The 14,988-nt window shown below is 38.2% G+C and overlaps 1 protein-coding gene across 1 annotated transcript in view; it reads right to left on the bottom strand.

Annotated features, from left to right (window-relative positions):
* lrrn2 (leucine rich repeat neuronal 2) overlaps nucleotides 1–13,407 on the bottom strand; it is a 105,478-nt gene extending 92,071 nt beyond the window's left edge. Inside the window, exon 1 of the mRNA XM_056468499.1 lies at nucleotides 13,196–13,407. The gene's annotated coding sequence lies outside the window, so the exon portion shown is untranslated. The remainder of the gene's footprint in view (nucleotides 1–13,195) is intronic.
* Nucleotides 13,408–14,988: the final 1,581 nt, after the last annotated feature.

The raw sequence follows: 14,988 nt of genomic DNA, 5'->3' as shown, positions 1-14,988 counted from the left end.
CTGAGCTCGCCTGAGAAGACAGGAGGAGAGTTTACAGGACAAAGCAGACTATTTTTATATTTCTTTTTCTAGCGGCAGCCCTTTTTAATGAACTGCTCTACTGCTATAGGCCTGCAAGGACATATTTAAGAATTTAGGGGAAAGAGTGCGTAATGTGGTTATTGAAGCTTGTTCTTTTGACTTCCTTATTAAGAAAGACAGTGATTTCTTTATCAAAAAATGTTTTATCCCTATAGTCTCTTTTTTTCCCCCTCACAACCCATTTTTCCTAACCACAAGACATTTGAATTAATTTTTTCTTTCGTTTGTACTGGCAAATGCATTTTTCTGTATGTCCGAATGAGTTCAAATGAAACACAAATGACTGAGAGAATTAGGGAGGGAATAAGCATTGTAAATTGAAAACTGGAGTCATTAGAGATTTGATTCATCCAACAGCATTTTCTACAAAATAACTCAAAATCTCTGTAGCTTTTCTGCAGTACTTTATTAGATTAAGTGATGATTGTCAGAGTTGGGTAAGTAACTAATATATTACAATATTAAGCTTAATATTGATCTTAATGCTAAAATATATAAATAAAGTAACACAAAAATAACACAACACAAAGTTTCACATAACTAATTTAAAAGCATTCATTCATTCATTCATTTTCTTTTCGGCTTAGTCCCTGTATTAATCCTGGGTCGCCACAGCAGAATGAACCGCCAACTTATCCAGCACATGTTTTATGCAGCGGATGCCCTTCCAGCCGCAACCCATCTCTGGGAAACATCCATACACACTCACTCACACTCATACACTACGAACAATTTAGCCTTCCCAATTCACCTGTACCGCATGTCTTTGAACTGGGGGAAACTGGAGCACCCAGAGAAAACCCACGCAAATGCAGGGAGAACATGCAAACTCCACACAGAAGCGCCAACTGACCCGGTCAATGTTAGAACCAGCGACCTTCCTGCTGTGAGGCGACAGCACTACCTACTGCGCCGCCCAATTTAAAAGCATGTCATTTTCTATTAAAAAAAAATTAAGATAGGCTTAAGATTATAATGTATAATTTGATTTACCCAATACTGCTGATATTACTGCTAAAATTACATATTTACCTTTTCAGTTTGGAGTTTTGTGAAATGGTCTATGAATCTGCCTAAAAATAGAAATCATAATACATTACTTTAAATAGATCAAAAATTTTCAATAACTAAAACTTTATCTAAAATTAAAATAAGAATAGAAAATATATAAAAAAATATGAAAGGCCACTAAAAATGTTATCATCTGCCACAGGGCACTTTATTACGTACACTGTCCAACTGCTTGTTAATGCAAATTTCTAATCAGCCAATCACATGGCAGCAACTCAATGTATTTAGGCATGTAGACATGGTCAAGACGATCTGCTGCAGTTCAAACCGAGCATCAGAATGGGGGGAAAAGGTGATTTAAGTAACTTTGAACATGGCATTGTTGTTGGTGCCAGACGGGCTGGTCTGAATATTTCAGAAAATGCTTATCTACTGGGATAAGCACAACAATGTTTAGGGTTTACAGACAAGGGTCTGAAAAAAAGAAAATATCCAGTGAGCCACAGTTCTGTGGGCACAAATGCCTTGTTGATGCCAGAGGTCAGAGGAGAATGGCCAGACTGGTTTGAGCTGATAGAAAGGCAACAGTAACTCAGATCACCACTCGTTACAACCAAGGTATGCAGAAGAGCATCTCTGAACGCACAACATGTCTAAGCTTGAGGCAGATGAGCTACAGCAGCAGAAGACCACACCGGGTGCCACTCCTGTCAGCTAAGAACAGGAAACTGAGGCTGCAATTCGCACAGGCTCACCAAAATCGGACCATAGAGGATTGGAAAAACGTTGCCTGGTCTGATGAGGTTCAATTTCTGCTGCGACATTCCGATGGTCGGGTCAGTTTTTGGCATCAACAACATGAAAGCATGGATCCATTCTGCCTTGTATCAACAGTTCAGGCTGGTGGTGGTGGTATAATGGTGTGGGGGATGTTTTCTTGGCACACTTTGGGCTCATTAGTACCAATTGAGCATCGTGTCCATCCCTCTGTGACCCCAGTGTACCCATCCTCTAATGGCTACTTCCAGTAGGATAACACGCCATGTCAAAAAGCACAAATCATCTCAGACTTGTTTCTTGAACATGACAATGAGTTCACTATACTCAAATGGCCTCCACAATCACCAGATCTCAATCCAATAGAGCCCCTTTGGGATGTGGTGGAACAGGAGATTCGCATCATGGATGTGCAGCCGACAAATCTGCAGCAACTGAATGATGCTATCATGTCAATATGGACCAAAATCTCTGAGGAATATTTCCAGTATCTTCTTGAATATATGCCACGAAAGATTAAGGCAGTTCTGAAGGCAAAGCGGGTCCAACCCGGTACTATTAAGGTGTACCTAATAAAGTGGCCGATGAGTGCATGTGTGTTGTGTTTATATACTAAATGAACATATTTAGATGCATATTACTTTTAATTGAATGAAACCTTCATAATACTGCAGTAAAACATGCCTATAAGTTATCTTTCTTGCCTCTCTGTCTACAAAGGATCCATTGTTCTACCGAGCTACCAAATGAAATGTTAATGGCCGACTGCTTGATAAATCTGTTGGAGTTGTTTCTCTGTCACTGTTTGCGTTCATCATCACGCTGCAAGATGGCAGACTGATGTGTTTGCTCATTCACAGATATGCCCTTGAGGCTCCGTCTTCACCTCCGTATCCGTACCACTCTCAGCACAAAACACATTCATTTCTGACAACCCTGCTTACTGTATGCTCATGCAGATTTGATGATGCACAACATGCACAGTCCTGCCCGTCTCCATGCAGGGAGTCTGCGAAGCGACTGAAGCCACAGATCCATAAGAGCTACTCGGAGGAGACATCAGATCTTGCTCCCGTCTTCCACCGTGATTCAGTTTGATCTCTTTGCTCCTTTAGCTGATTTGTTTGTGTGTGTGCTTACTGAAATGCCGTGCTCAGACAGAACAGTGATTCTGTGTGTGTGTTGTGATGGACCGTGTTGTGACAGTGCACTTTTTTTGTTCTTTCTCTTTGAGACAGATGTCTGTGATCTTCCCTGCCCGGAGTTCATCTGCGAATACTAAAGGTAAAGGCCAGCAGCACTTTGACCCCACTGCACATATGCTCACTCACATTTCTAGATATATACACATGTGGCTCATTTCAGTAAAGCCGGGCTCATAATGGGTGATTTTTTTTTTAATAGTCCTTTATGATTGTAGCTTATCAAACAATACAAACAACACCGAACATGACCATGGCACACTGTAATATTTCAGTAGTCATAATTTCAGACTATTTGGCAATCAAGATATGATGTGGATAGGTTGTGTGTTATGTTGTAGTTGGAAATCATACAGAAAAATGGTTTCTTAATCATTCTATTAGAGATTTTTTTAATGAAAATTAAAAGAATAGTTCAATCAAAAATAAAATGAGCCCAAAATTTGCTGACCCCAGTCATCATCAGTGTTTAATAATAATAAAAATGTTCTGTCAGATGAACAAAGTTGGAATAGTTTAAAATTTTATACTGGTTTTTCCATGCTGTATGATGTTGTTGGATAGTGACTTTTATTTTGAAGCTTCCAAAAGCACATAAATCAGTCGTCAGGTTAACCTACACAGCGACAAAGGGTTAATTTATGACTTATGGAGCGGATCAATGTGTTTTTAGTAGCAAAAATATTTAAAATCATTAAACTAAACTGACTTCCAGTGGTGGTCGTATGCATATTATCTACAGCAGACTTGGAGATGGATAGACACATGTATGTAGCGTCGTAGGAGTAATATACGGTATAATGTTATACATTAATGCCAAGCCAATTAGTTTTCTTGTTGTTGTCATCGTCTGTGGTAAACAAACTATGTGGTAAGTTGTTCCTGTGTAACACTTCTATTCCTGGACCTTCTGCTACAAACGCATTTTACGTCATAGATGATACCTTGTTCATTCAGCCGTTACAGTTTGTAAAAGCATGCATTAACCCCCTGGCAATGTATGTGTTATTTTGACGATGAATTTAAGGGCTTTCAGAAGTTTTAAAATAAAAGTCACTATTCAACAACATTATACAGCACAAAAGAGCATACTGGTGTCATCTGACAGAAAAAGTCCTATACGGAGAGGATTGCTTGAGGGTGAGTAAATTATGGGGTCATTTAATTTTAACTCCATACACCATACATTAATCCATACTAAGCTAAACAAAAATTTGTATTGGCAAAATTGATTCAAAGACTACTGTTTCAAATGTTTGTAACGGTAAGATTTTTGTTGTTTTTGAAAATCCTTTTCGGTGGAATTAAAATATTTATAATTTGATTATTTTAATACATTAAATTTGTTAAAACAGACATTCAAGAACCAATGACAGGACCTAATGTATGGAATACACAGGATAAATAATAATTAATAATAATCACTCAAAATTACTTTTTTTGTAAATATAACATTGGTAGTCTGATTTTTGTTTATGCAATTACTTTAATAAACTGAGGGTACATGGCATTAATTTTACTTGTTTCCATGAATTTGTGTGATTGAGGATTGTTTTAACTCTAAAGGCTGGTCTATACTTCTGCGTCATCTGATCGGCGTGACCCACGGCGCCTGCCTTGTGCGTAGTCCTGCATTTATACTTCTGCATGCTCTTTGTGTTGCTCTGCAATACCTCTTCCGAAACACTAGCTGGCAGTAGGTTACTATGTTCCTCTGTGTCGAGTTTCTTCGCGGGTGTTTTATTTTTTTCTGAACGTTACAATAGCTGAAACTCGCTCATTCAGAGGCAGAAACTGGCGGACGTGGAACAACTTTAATCATAAGGTAAACACAAAACAAATGTTTTCATCTGGAGCTCCTTCACAAGACTCGACACTTGTAAACACTCGCTCCATCAGGCTAGTGGCTATCTGCAAAATGAGTCTTCGCTGAGGTCCAGCTTCCAGCCTCCGGCGCCTAGACTGCAGCTCTGCACAAGACGTTTGGCCAGAGGAGAAATGGTCGTGCCCAACTGAGCCTTGTTTCTCTCGAGGTTTTTAAATTCTTCACTTTCGCCAATTGGTGACATTTTTTTCCTCGCCACTGGCTTGCATGGTTCGGGATCTGTAGCGCTGCGCATCGATGGATTTGCTCTTCAGTGTTTAGACTCTCAGTAGTGATTATTAAACCACACTGAACTGAGCTAAACTGAACTGAACTTTAACACTGAAAACTGAACTGACACGGTTTCAATTTACTGTGATCTTTTATGTGAAGCTGCTTTGACACAATCTACATTGTAAAAGCGCTATAAATAAATCTCGTTAACTTCCAGCCATAACCATATCCAATCTAGCAACAACCCACGGCAAGGGCTATGCGACCACGCGATGCCCTTGACACAGAAGTATAAATCAGCCTTAAATATAAAGGAACAACTTTAGAATTTTACGTTCATACCTTCACAATTCTGATTTCTTTTTCTTTTCCTCTTTCTTTTTTGAATTATTATTGTTTTTATTATTTTAAAATATAATTATTTTTAATTTTACAGAATCAATAATTAATAATAATATTCAATAATCATTAATCTCTAAGGTTAAATCGCAGTTAATTTTAATATTTTAATTATTTTTAATATTTTAATTATGAGATGCACAACTTGGAATTGAGATATAAAATATAGACTTTAAACTAAGGAAAAATGATACTTTTAATATTATTCTTTTTTTTTTCTGTGCAGGAAACAAGCTTTCATACAAATGTCATAAACAATTTAGACCAATATTGTCTCAATAACTGGATCAGTTTTAAACTATAAACAATGTTTGATACATGTTATTTCCCAGTAACCCACACATAAAGTTTATACCCCATTTTTCAGGAGCTTTCCCCTCCACATCAATCCATTCCCCTTTGTTGCTATAAATTTTTATTAAGGCCAGTTTAATAGGGATTATCTGGAATTGTTCACAGGCCAATCCGTGATAATAAAAGGGGATTACAGCAGCTAGATGGCAGGAGCATTCACAGAATGATGATAAGTTAAGCAAGACATCACACAAACACACACAAGTCTTGGTTTTCTCTGAGGCTCTAGCATGTCATTGTCAACCATCCGTAACGAGAGAGCTGTTTGCATGTAGTAAATAGCACAAGACTGTTTCCATTGTGGCAGATCAATAAACATAATCGACCCTGCCGTTATAGTCAAATAGCCATGTCTCTGCAACAGCAGATATATTAGCTAAGCAGCAACTAGCCTGTCTCAACTTCTTAATCATGAAAACATCTGCCCTCCTTGATGGAGGGATGTGCTGCCTACATTTCCCCCTTTTCATTCTCTCCTTTTCTTCCACAGTCTCGTCTCTGTGTCTTTTTTTCGCACTTGAAAGCATCTGTTCTGTCACACCCTTCGCCTCATTAGCGATGCTAACACGAGGAGGATTTAACAGATGTTTATGACAAACCAGCTCACACTTACCTGCAAGATGAAGACATTAAATGCCCTACAAGACCGCCAAACTCCTGAAAAACCACACACTCAAAACCAGCAGCATTGTGTTTGTATTTGCAAGGTAACCGTTAGTAATTGTTTGCAGCTGTACAGTCGGCCCCTAGTGTTTTTATTTTTAGCAAGCTGAGCTGGGGCTGCGTTTCACCCATCGGTGGGGGTTCTTGTCTTCTGCTCTACGTGAAGTGGTTGTTGACAGTGCACCGTAGGCCTGGACACGCGCCGCTGTCACCTTTTAAAGAGCCCAATCCAATGTTTTTCAAAGGCAATTATGAGTGGACACCAGTGGTCAAGTGCGCTTTTCTATAGGGGGAAAACAGCGGGGAACATGTCAAGGAGGAGCGGTTGTGATTACGGTTTATTTGCTGAGACAAACTGAATGTGTCTGGAAGTGTGTGTGTGTGTTTTTTGAGAGAAAGAGACTTGTGTTTTACAGGTAGATGTATAATTAGTAACTGAACGTTGACTTGTGCTATTAAATGGTGGCAAATTGTACTATTTAAATGGTGGCAAATTTTAACAATGTTCTGTTGGTTACCAGTCCAACTGATTCACTTGTGAACTGTAACTCATGAATGTGAGACTAATTAGCGTCTTTCTGAATAAATCAACTCATGTGAGTCATTACAGTGTAAAAAAATAACTGTTAATTAACAGTTGCCCGTAGCTCGTGATTCATCATTGTTTTCTGTTTATTTATGATTTCACATGGCCTTATGAGACCTTGATCTCTGCTCTGACAATGTTTGGTGTTGAGAAGTATAACAAAATACTTGTATTTACATTTTTAGTATTTGGAATTAGATCTTGTTTAAGCTGATTATGTAAATTAGGGTAATATATAAAGGTACTGTACATGTAATGAATATTTTTTTTCTGTTGTTTAGATTATCCAAATGTATGATAATTTCTATACAGCTCTGGAAAAAAAATAATAAAGACCACTTGTTATTATCATTGGGTTTCTGGATTTTAAAACTTGTGTTTGTTTTATAAAATACTGATAAAAAATCTATTAAAATATATTAATTCTATAAAAATATTTACATTTTCATCAGTATTTAAACACTAAAGTTTAAATTATTAGTATTAAAGTAATAATACTTTTGACCTGGGCACGGTGGCTCAGTGGTTAGCACTTTCGCCTCACGGCAAGAAGGTCATTGGTTTGAGTCCTGGCTGGGTCAGTTGGCATGTTCTTCCTGTGTTCGCATGGGTTTCCTCCGGGTGCTCCGGTTTCACCCACAGTCCAAAGACATGTGCTATAGGTGAATTGAATAAACTGAATTGGCCATAGTGTATGTGTGTAAATGAATGCCTATGGATGTTTCAGCTGGATGGGCATCCACTGTGTAAAACATACAGTATGGTGGAAAAGTTGGTGGTTCATTCCTCTGTGGCGACCCCTGATGAATAAAGTGACTAATCTGAAGGAAAATGAATGAATACTCTTGACCATGCATTATATGTGTTTAAGGACCATTATTCTCAAAACACGTGCATCAGTAGCAAATCCAGATTCCTCATACAATTTATTGATTCAGGCTACTAAAAATATCAGTGAAACTCTGTTAAATTACAGAGTAAAATGTGCAACATCAAATGTTGTTGAAGCAGAAATCAAGGTCCCGAAATGTAATTCATAAATGAATAAAAATAAGGTTATAGACAAGTGTTAAGTATAAGATTATTATTATTGTTTACAGTGTAGCTTGATAGTTAAATACACAGTATTGGGTTGATCAGTAGTCATGTTTCCATCCACCTATTTTTATGCGCATTTTGCATATGCGCATGAAACACCGGTTGATGGAAACGCCATGATGCGCATACATTTTGAAAATGCGCATAAAAAACGTATGCACATAACTGAGTAGGATAAACTTTTTTATTTAATAAGAAAAGATGCGCATAAACTATGATGGAAACAGTTTTACCGCACAAATTTCAGTATGCGCATTAAAAAAGGTCATGTGAGTTTGTTATAAGAGATCATGTGATGATGAAAATGTGTGTAAATGGACAAACCAGCAGGCTGAGCACACTGTTAACCATCTGAAATGTTGTTTTGGTCATTCTAAAGTGCCTTACCGTTTAAATATTAGTGTTATTATATTATTATTGACCTCCAGAGTCAAGAGCGTCTGTGCTCTGCGTCTGACACCTTCAAACGCCACCGCGCGTTCACTGTGTTTCAGGATTGCCTTCTGAGGCGCAAGTCATTTATTAGATGAAGAAAAGATTGACGCAGTCTCTCCTACTGCAGCAAATTCAGTTTTTACTGTTGATATTTGGCGTCAGTTAATCAGGAAGTGACGATTTTGTTCGCTTTGACTTGTTGGATGGAAACGCTGCTTTATTCGCACGTCTTTTATGCGATAATCCAGTTTTGCACATAAAGGCCATACGCGTTTTTGGATGGAAACATAGCTAGTGTCTCCACTTTTTTCTACAAAAGTTATGATCAACAAACATGCCTTTGTCTTTTTAAATAAGAATTGCAGCAATCATCTGCTAATGCCATACCACAAGTGCTCAACAAAACAGGCACCTGTTGTTTTCCTCATCTTCTGAAATGTGTTGTTGTTTTTGTTCATTCTCTGTTTCTTTTCTGATTGTAAAACAACAGCCTTGTTCAACCTTGTGGATAAACTAAGTCAAGCAAAAAAATAAAAAATAAAAGCATATACAGTTGAAGTCAGAATTATTAGCCCCCCTTTTAATTTTTTTTCCTTTTTTTAAATATTTCACAAATGATGTTTAACAGGGCAAGGAAATTTTCACAGTATGTCTGATAATATTTTTTCTTCAGGTGAAAGTCTTATTTGTTTTATTTCGGCTAGAATAAAAGTAGTTTTAAATTTTTTAAACACCATTTTAAGGACACAATTATGAGCCCCTTTAAGCTATTTTTTTTTTCGATAGTCTACAGAACAAACCATCGTTATCCAATAACTTGCCTAATTACCCTAAACTGCCTAGTTAACCTAATTAACCCAGTTAAGCCTTTAAATGTCACTTTAAGCTGTATAGAAGTGTCTTGAAAAATATCTAGTCAAATATTATTTACTGTCATCATGGCAAAGAGAAAAAAAATCAGTTATTAGAAATGAGTTATTAAAACTATTATGTTTAGAAATACATTGAAAAAATCATATTTCCGTAAAATAGAAATTGGGCAAAAAATAAACAGGGGGTCTAATAATTCAGGGGGGCTAATAATTCTGACTTCAACTTTACAAAATGAGGGTGCGTTGTATGGTTAAACCAATCCTCCAGTGTAGTACAGTATAGTATAGTTCTGATGACAAAATTCATGTCACGCTTACTATGCAGATATGTGTATAAAGCATGTTTCATTTGAAAATTGCGTGAACATGTCAACAAAGGGGTGGTACGGTGGCTCAGTGGTTAGCACTGTCATCTCACAGCAAGAAGGTCACTGGCTCGAGTCGTGGCTGGCCAGTTGGCATTTCTGTGTGAAGTTCTGTGCAACTCCCTTTGTTTGCGTTTACAGTCCAAAGACATGCAGTATGAGTGAACTGGATAAACTAAATAGGTTGTAGTGTATGAGTGTGTGAGAATGAGTGTGTATGGGTGTTTTTGAGTACTGGGTTGCGGCTGCTAGGACATTTGCTGTGTAACACATATGCTGGAATAGCTGGCGGTTCATTCCGCTGTGGCAACTTCTGAAATAGAGCTCAAGGAAAATGAAGGAATGAATGTCAACAAATGTGGACAATGTGGAATTATATATTGTGTATACATGATTACACGTGAGGCTCGTTCGTGTGTGTGTGTTTCTGTAAGGCAAATAAAATGTGCTTTTATTTTGCTCTATAGCCACTCTTTAGATTCACTTCCCTCATAGAGATAAAGACATTCCGAATAACTCTATGAGCTGAGCTGAAATAAATTGCCTCTCATTTAGATTGCCGTTGGATCTAGATGAGATGTGAGGCACGATAAAGGTTGATTTAGAGAACAATAGCTGTGAGCATTATGGAATCAAGACATCTGAGGATTCAAAGTGGATTTGAGTTGAACAAATGAGTTTCCGGAGCACACAAAAGAACTTAAACCAAAAGAAGAATACTCTTAGCGTATATACAGCACATTAGGGCTGTCAGTCTTGCTCAAGTTTTGCTAAATCATTCATTAGCAGGGTCATGGTAGGTCTCAATGAATTAAAATAAACAAGCCATGCCCTTTTTTGTTTGTTTATCATTGCAGGTAATAATCCGTCAGGTTGGCAAAAGTTTGCCATGTGAAGAGGACATCTTGAGTACTTAAGAACTAATTTAAGCCACTAAATGATGAGAAACTGTAAAGATAATAATGTTTACAGTGATGCACTGTCAGAGACTGTAGAGCTCCCTCATGCAGGAAGTGTATATTTGCATTCAGTAATCATGCCCATACACAGCACTGAGGGCTAATCAACATTGCGATAAACAAACTATGCAATTATCTTTCCAGTCTAGTTGTCAGGACAAGTCATGTGTTTAATTTCTTGGTACGACTTATTAAGAATTTATTCATTGATGTCTGGATGCATTTTTATGAGCTGTCAGAATATTTCTCATTGCAAATTGGACTGTCTGATGCACTCGTCGTCAACATTCCCATGTCCAAAATAAATTTCAGGCTTCATTATTTATTACTCTGTTTGTTTGTTTAGGGGCGGGTGGTGGGGTAGTTTTGTAATCTGGAACAAATTTAATTATTTGTTTTTAAATAAGCATACTTTATGTTCTTGATGCACACTCATGGTTTCATTTTTTTTTAGTTCCTACTTTTTTAGTTGCTATTTTTATACTCCTTTTTTATAAACAGCCAATGGGGTTGGGGTAGTTTTGTAATCTGGAATAAATTGAATTATTGGTTTATAAATTAGCATAAATTATTTTCTTGATGCACGCTCATGGATTCGTTTATTTTTTAGTTCCTACTTTTTAGTCCCTACTTTTTTTTTTTACTTCATTTTGATAAACAGCCAGTCGGATTTGGGTAGTTTTGTAATCTCGAATAAATGAAACATTTGTTTTTAAATTAGCATACTTTATGTTCTTGATGCACGCTTATGGTTTCATTTATTTTTTAGTTTCTACTTTTTTAGTTCCTACTTTTTTTTATTCTATTTTGATAAACAGCCAATGGAATTGGGGTAGTTTTGTAATCTGGAATAAATTGAATTATTTGTTTTTAAATTAGCATACTTTATGTTCTTGATGCGAACTCATGGTTTAATTTATTTTTTAGTTCCTACTTTTTTAGTTCCTACTTTTTTTACTCCATTTTGATAAACAGCCAGTGGAATTGGGGTTGTTTTGTAATCTGAAATAAATGAAACATTTGTGTTTAAATAAGAATACTTTATGTTCTTGATGCACGCTCATGGTTTCATTTATTTTTTATTTCCTACTTCTTTAATTCCTCATTTTTCTCCATTTTGTTAAACAGCCAGTAGGGTTGGGGTAGTTTTGTAATCTGGAATAAATGAAACATTTGTAATTTATATTTTTAAACTAGTATTGCGTTCTTGGTGCATGCTACCTACTTTCCAACTTTTGTTTACTCTGTTCTGATATTAAAATAATTTTCAAAAATCCAGTCAATTTGTGATGTATAAAATGAAGTCCAGTCTTCTCAATAGGTTTCTCTCGCTCTCTTATTCCCAAATACGCACTTTTTACGCACTTCAGAGAAAAAGAAGCAACAACCACGTGCATTCTTAAAAAAAATATATGAGCATCTTCTAACGTGTTTATCACACCCAATCTGTGCTCATTGCACACTCACTCACTCCTTCTCCGAGCCGCATAACGCACCGGACACCTGCCAACAACCTCACGTGTGTTAGTCCGATCCTCCAGGATGACACCCACTCGCGCACGCTTCCTCCCCACACATGAAGAGGCAGAGAAGGATTAGCACCGCGAGCTGACACCCCTCGGAGGAGAGTGTGGAGGAGGACAACAACAATAGGCTCGCTGTGGAGAAGCAGAGCGCGCACGCAAGCTTCTGCAAATTCAACTGCGACAGCGGCACAACTGCGCGACGCCGACACAGATAGCAACAGCAGGGAGGAGGAAGAGGAGGAGAGAGGAAGAGAGGGAGGGAGACTTTCTGGATGCTGATCACTTCAATGAAATGACAGATGCGTTCCCCCACATCCACATAAACGCGCACGCACACTGCGTTATCCTTATTTTCGCAAAGCTCTGGCTGTGGAATTTCAATGCGACATGAAGCACACACACATGCTCTCTCTCTCTCCGCCAAGCTAATGTGTGAGTCAGTGCTACTCTATCCCGATGTGCTCTGCATGCTGACCATAACTGCATGCAGCGTGGAAAAGTCTCGACCTGTCAGTGCATCGCACAACTTCGGCCCCTTTTCAAACTACATACACTTTACCACAACAGATTGTTGACACATAACACTCGATTAATAGTGAGTTGAAAGTAAAATGTATAGGAATTGAATTAATTTGTGACAGGTTGTTTTTTCCGTGTGTTTTTCTGCCTATTCTCGTGTCAGCAACACTAGAAAAAAGCATCTGCAATGCGCGTTCTAATGCTACGCGTAAATGTTTCGGTCTGGAAAGAAACAGATAAACTTCCCTACCGTGATAAGATGGGTCATTTGAGCGTACATCTCGATCTCTTCTTCTGTCGTTTTTCTTGTCACGTTTCTGTCTCGTTTTTCTTCTTGACGTAAGTCAATCAACCTGTATCCTCTCTCACGATTATGTATTTGCGCACCACCCAGGGTTTCATGCAGACGCTTTGTACGCACCTGCCTTAAACTCAGCTCTATTTCTGACACTGTGTAGGCGATCTACAGAGGACGGATCTGTGCTCTCTCTCTCTCTCTCTCTCTCTCTCTCTCTCTCTCTCTCTCTCTCTCTCTCTCTCTCTCTCTCTCTCTCTCTCTCTCTCTCACACACACACACACACACACACACTGTGTAGCCCCACCTCTTCCGTTTAGAAGTACCCCTTTCTTGCCCCCAACCCCTTTGCAGTCTGCTCTATTTTCCTGCACTCCTTCATTTCTTTCTCATAGTCAGAACATTACATGAAACCTGTTATTTCCTCGTCACTTGCTCTCTTTTGCCATGCAACTAGGCTGCAATAGTCACTTGCTTCTTCAGAAGTGCAGCTACTGTAAAATGGACTCCTAGCTTTCAGCCATAAAAAGTCTGACTTTGTTTTTGTTTGGTTAATGGTATGCTTTCAGAAGCCTTGCAGACATTTCTAGTCACAATTGACATTTTTAATAGTCACGTTGGAGTGAGCACTACTGGGCTAAGAGCTTTTTAAAAATCAAACCTGGGTTCAGAATTTGAGCTTTTGTACAATTCAGTTCATGCATATTCTTACAGTCTGCTAATGCCCCACTCAAAGTTTGGTTAAGCGCTGAGGTTCAGCTTTGTAGTCTTTATAAAAGTCTTCTCATTTGACTGTTTATTCATCCATTCACCCACTTTCAATCCATCCATCCTCCTTTCATACATCAATCTACCTTTCAATTCATCTATTCATCCATACATCTTTCAATTAATCAATCCATCCATCCGTCCAACTTCAAATTAATCTGTCAATCATCCATTCGTCCATCCATCCATCCATCCATCCATCCATCCATCCATCCATCCATCCATCCATCCATCCACTCATTCACTCACTATCCTTTGGTTTAGTCTCTGATGTATCAAAGGTCACCACAGTAAAATGAACTGCCAGTCGCTCAATCATTTGCTTTATGCAGTGGATGCACCCATAAGTATTTCAATTCAACTGCCCATCCAAACATCTGTCCATTCATCCATCCATCCATCCCATCATCCACCTTTAAATTTAACTTTTTAGCCATCTTTCTATCCATCCATCCACCTTTCAATCGTTCCATTCAAATCCATCCATCCATTCATCCATCTATCCATCCACCTTTCAATTAATATGTCAGTCCTTCATCCATCCATCAATCTGTCAATCTTTCCATCTGTCTATCAGTTGGGAGAACATGCTAACTCCACAAAGATGCCAACAAGGAAAGCTGGGACTCAAACCAGCAACCTTCTAACCACTGAGCCTCCATCCATCCATCTGTCCTCCTTTCAATTCAACTGCCCATCCAAACAACTGTCCATCCATTCATCCATCCATCCATCCATCCATCCATCCATCCATCCATCCATCCATTCATCCATCTATCCCACCATCCACCTTTAAATTGAACTGTTTATCCCCCTTTTAATCCATCCATCCACCTTTCAATCCTTTCATCCAAATCTATCCATCCATCCACCTTTCAATTCATCTGTCAGTCCTCCATTCATCCATCAACCTTTCAATCTCTCTATTTGTCTGTCTATCAGGAGAACATGTTAACTCTGCACAGAAATGTCAACCAAG

This window comes from Danio aesculapii, chromosome 11 (assembly GCF_903798145.1).
Source record: "Danio aesculapii chromosome 11, fDanAes4.1, whole genome shotgun sequence".
Taxonomy (NCBI): domain Eukaryota; kingdom Metazoa; phylum Chordata; class Actinopteri; order Cypriniformes; family Danionidae; genus Danio; species Danio aesculapii.
This window is presented reverse-complemented; position numbering and strand designations above follow the sequence as displayed.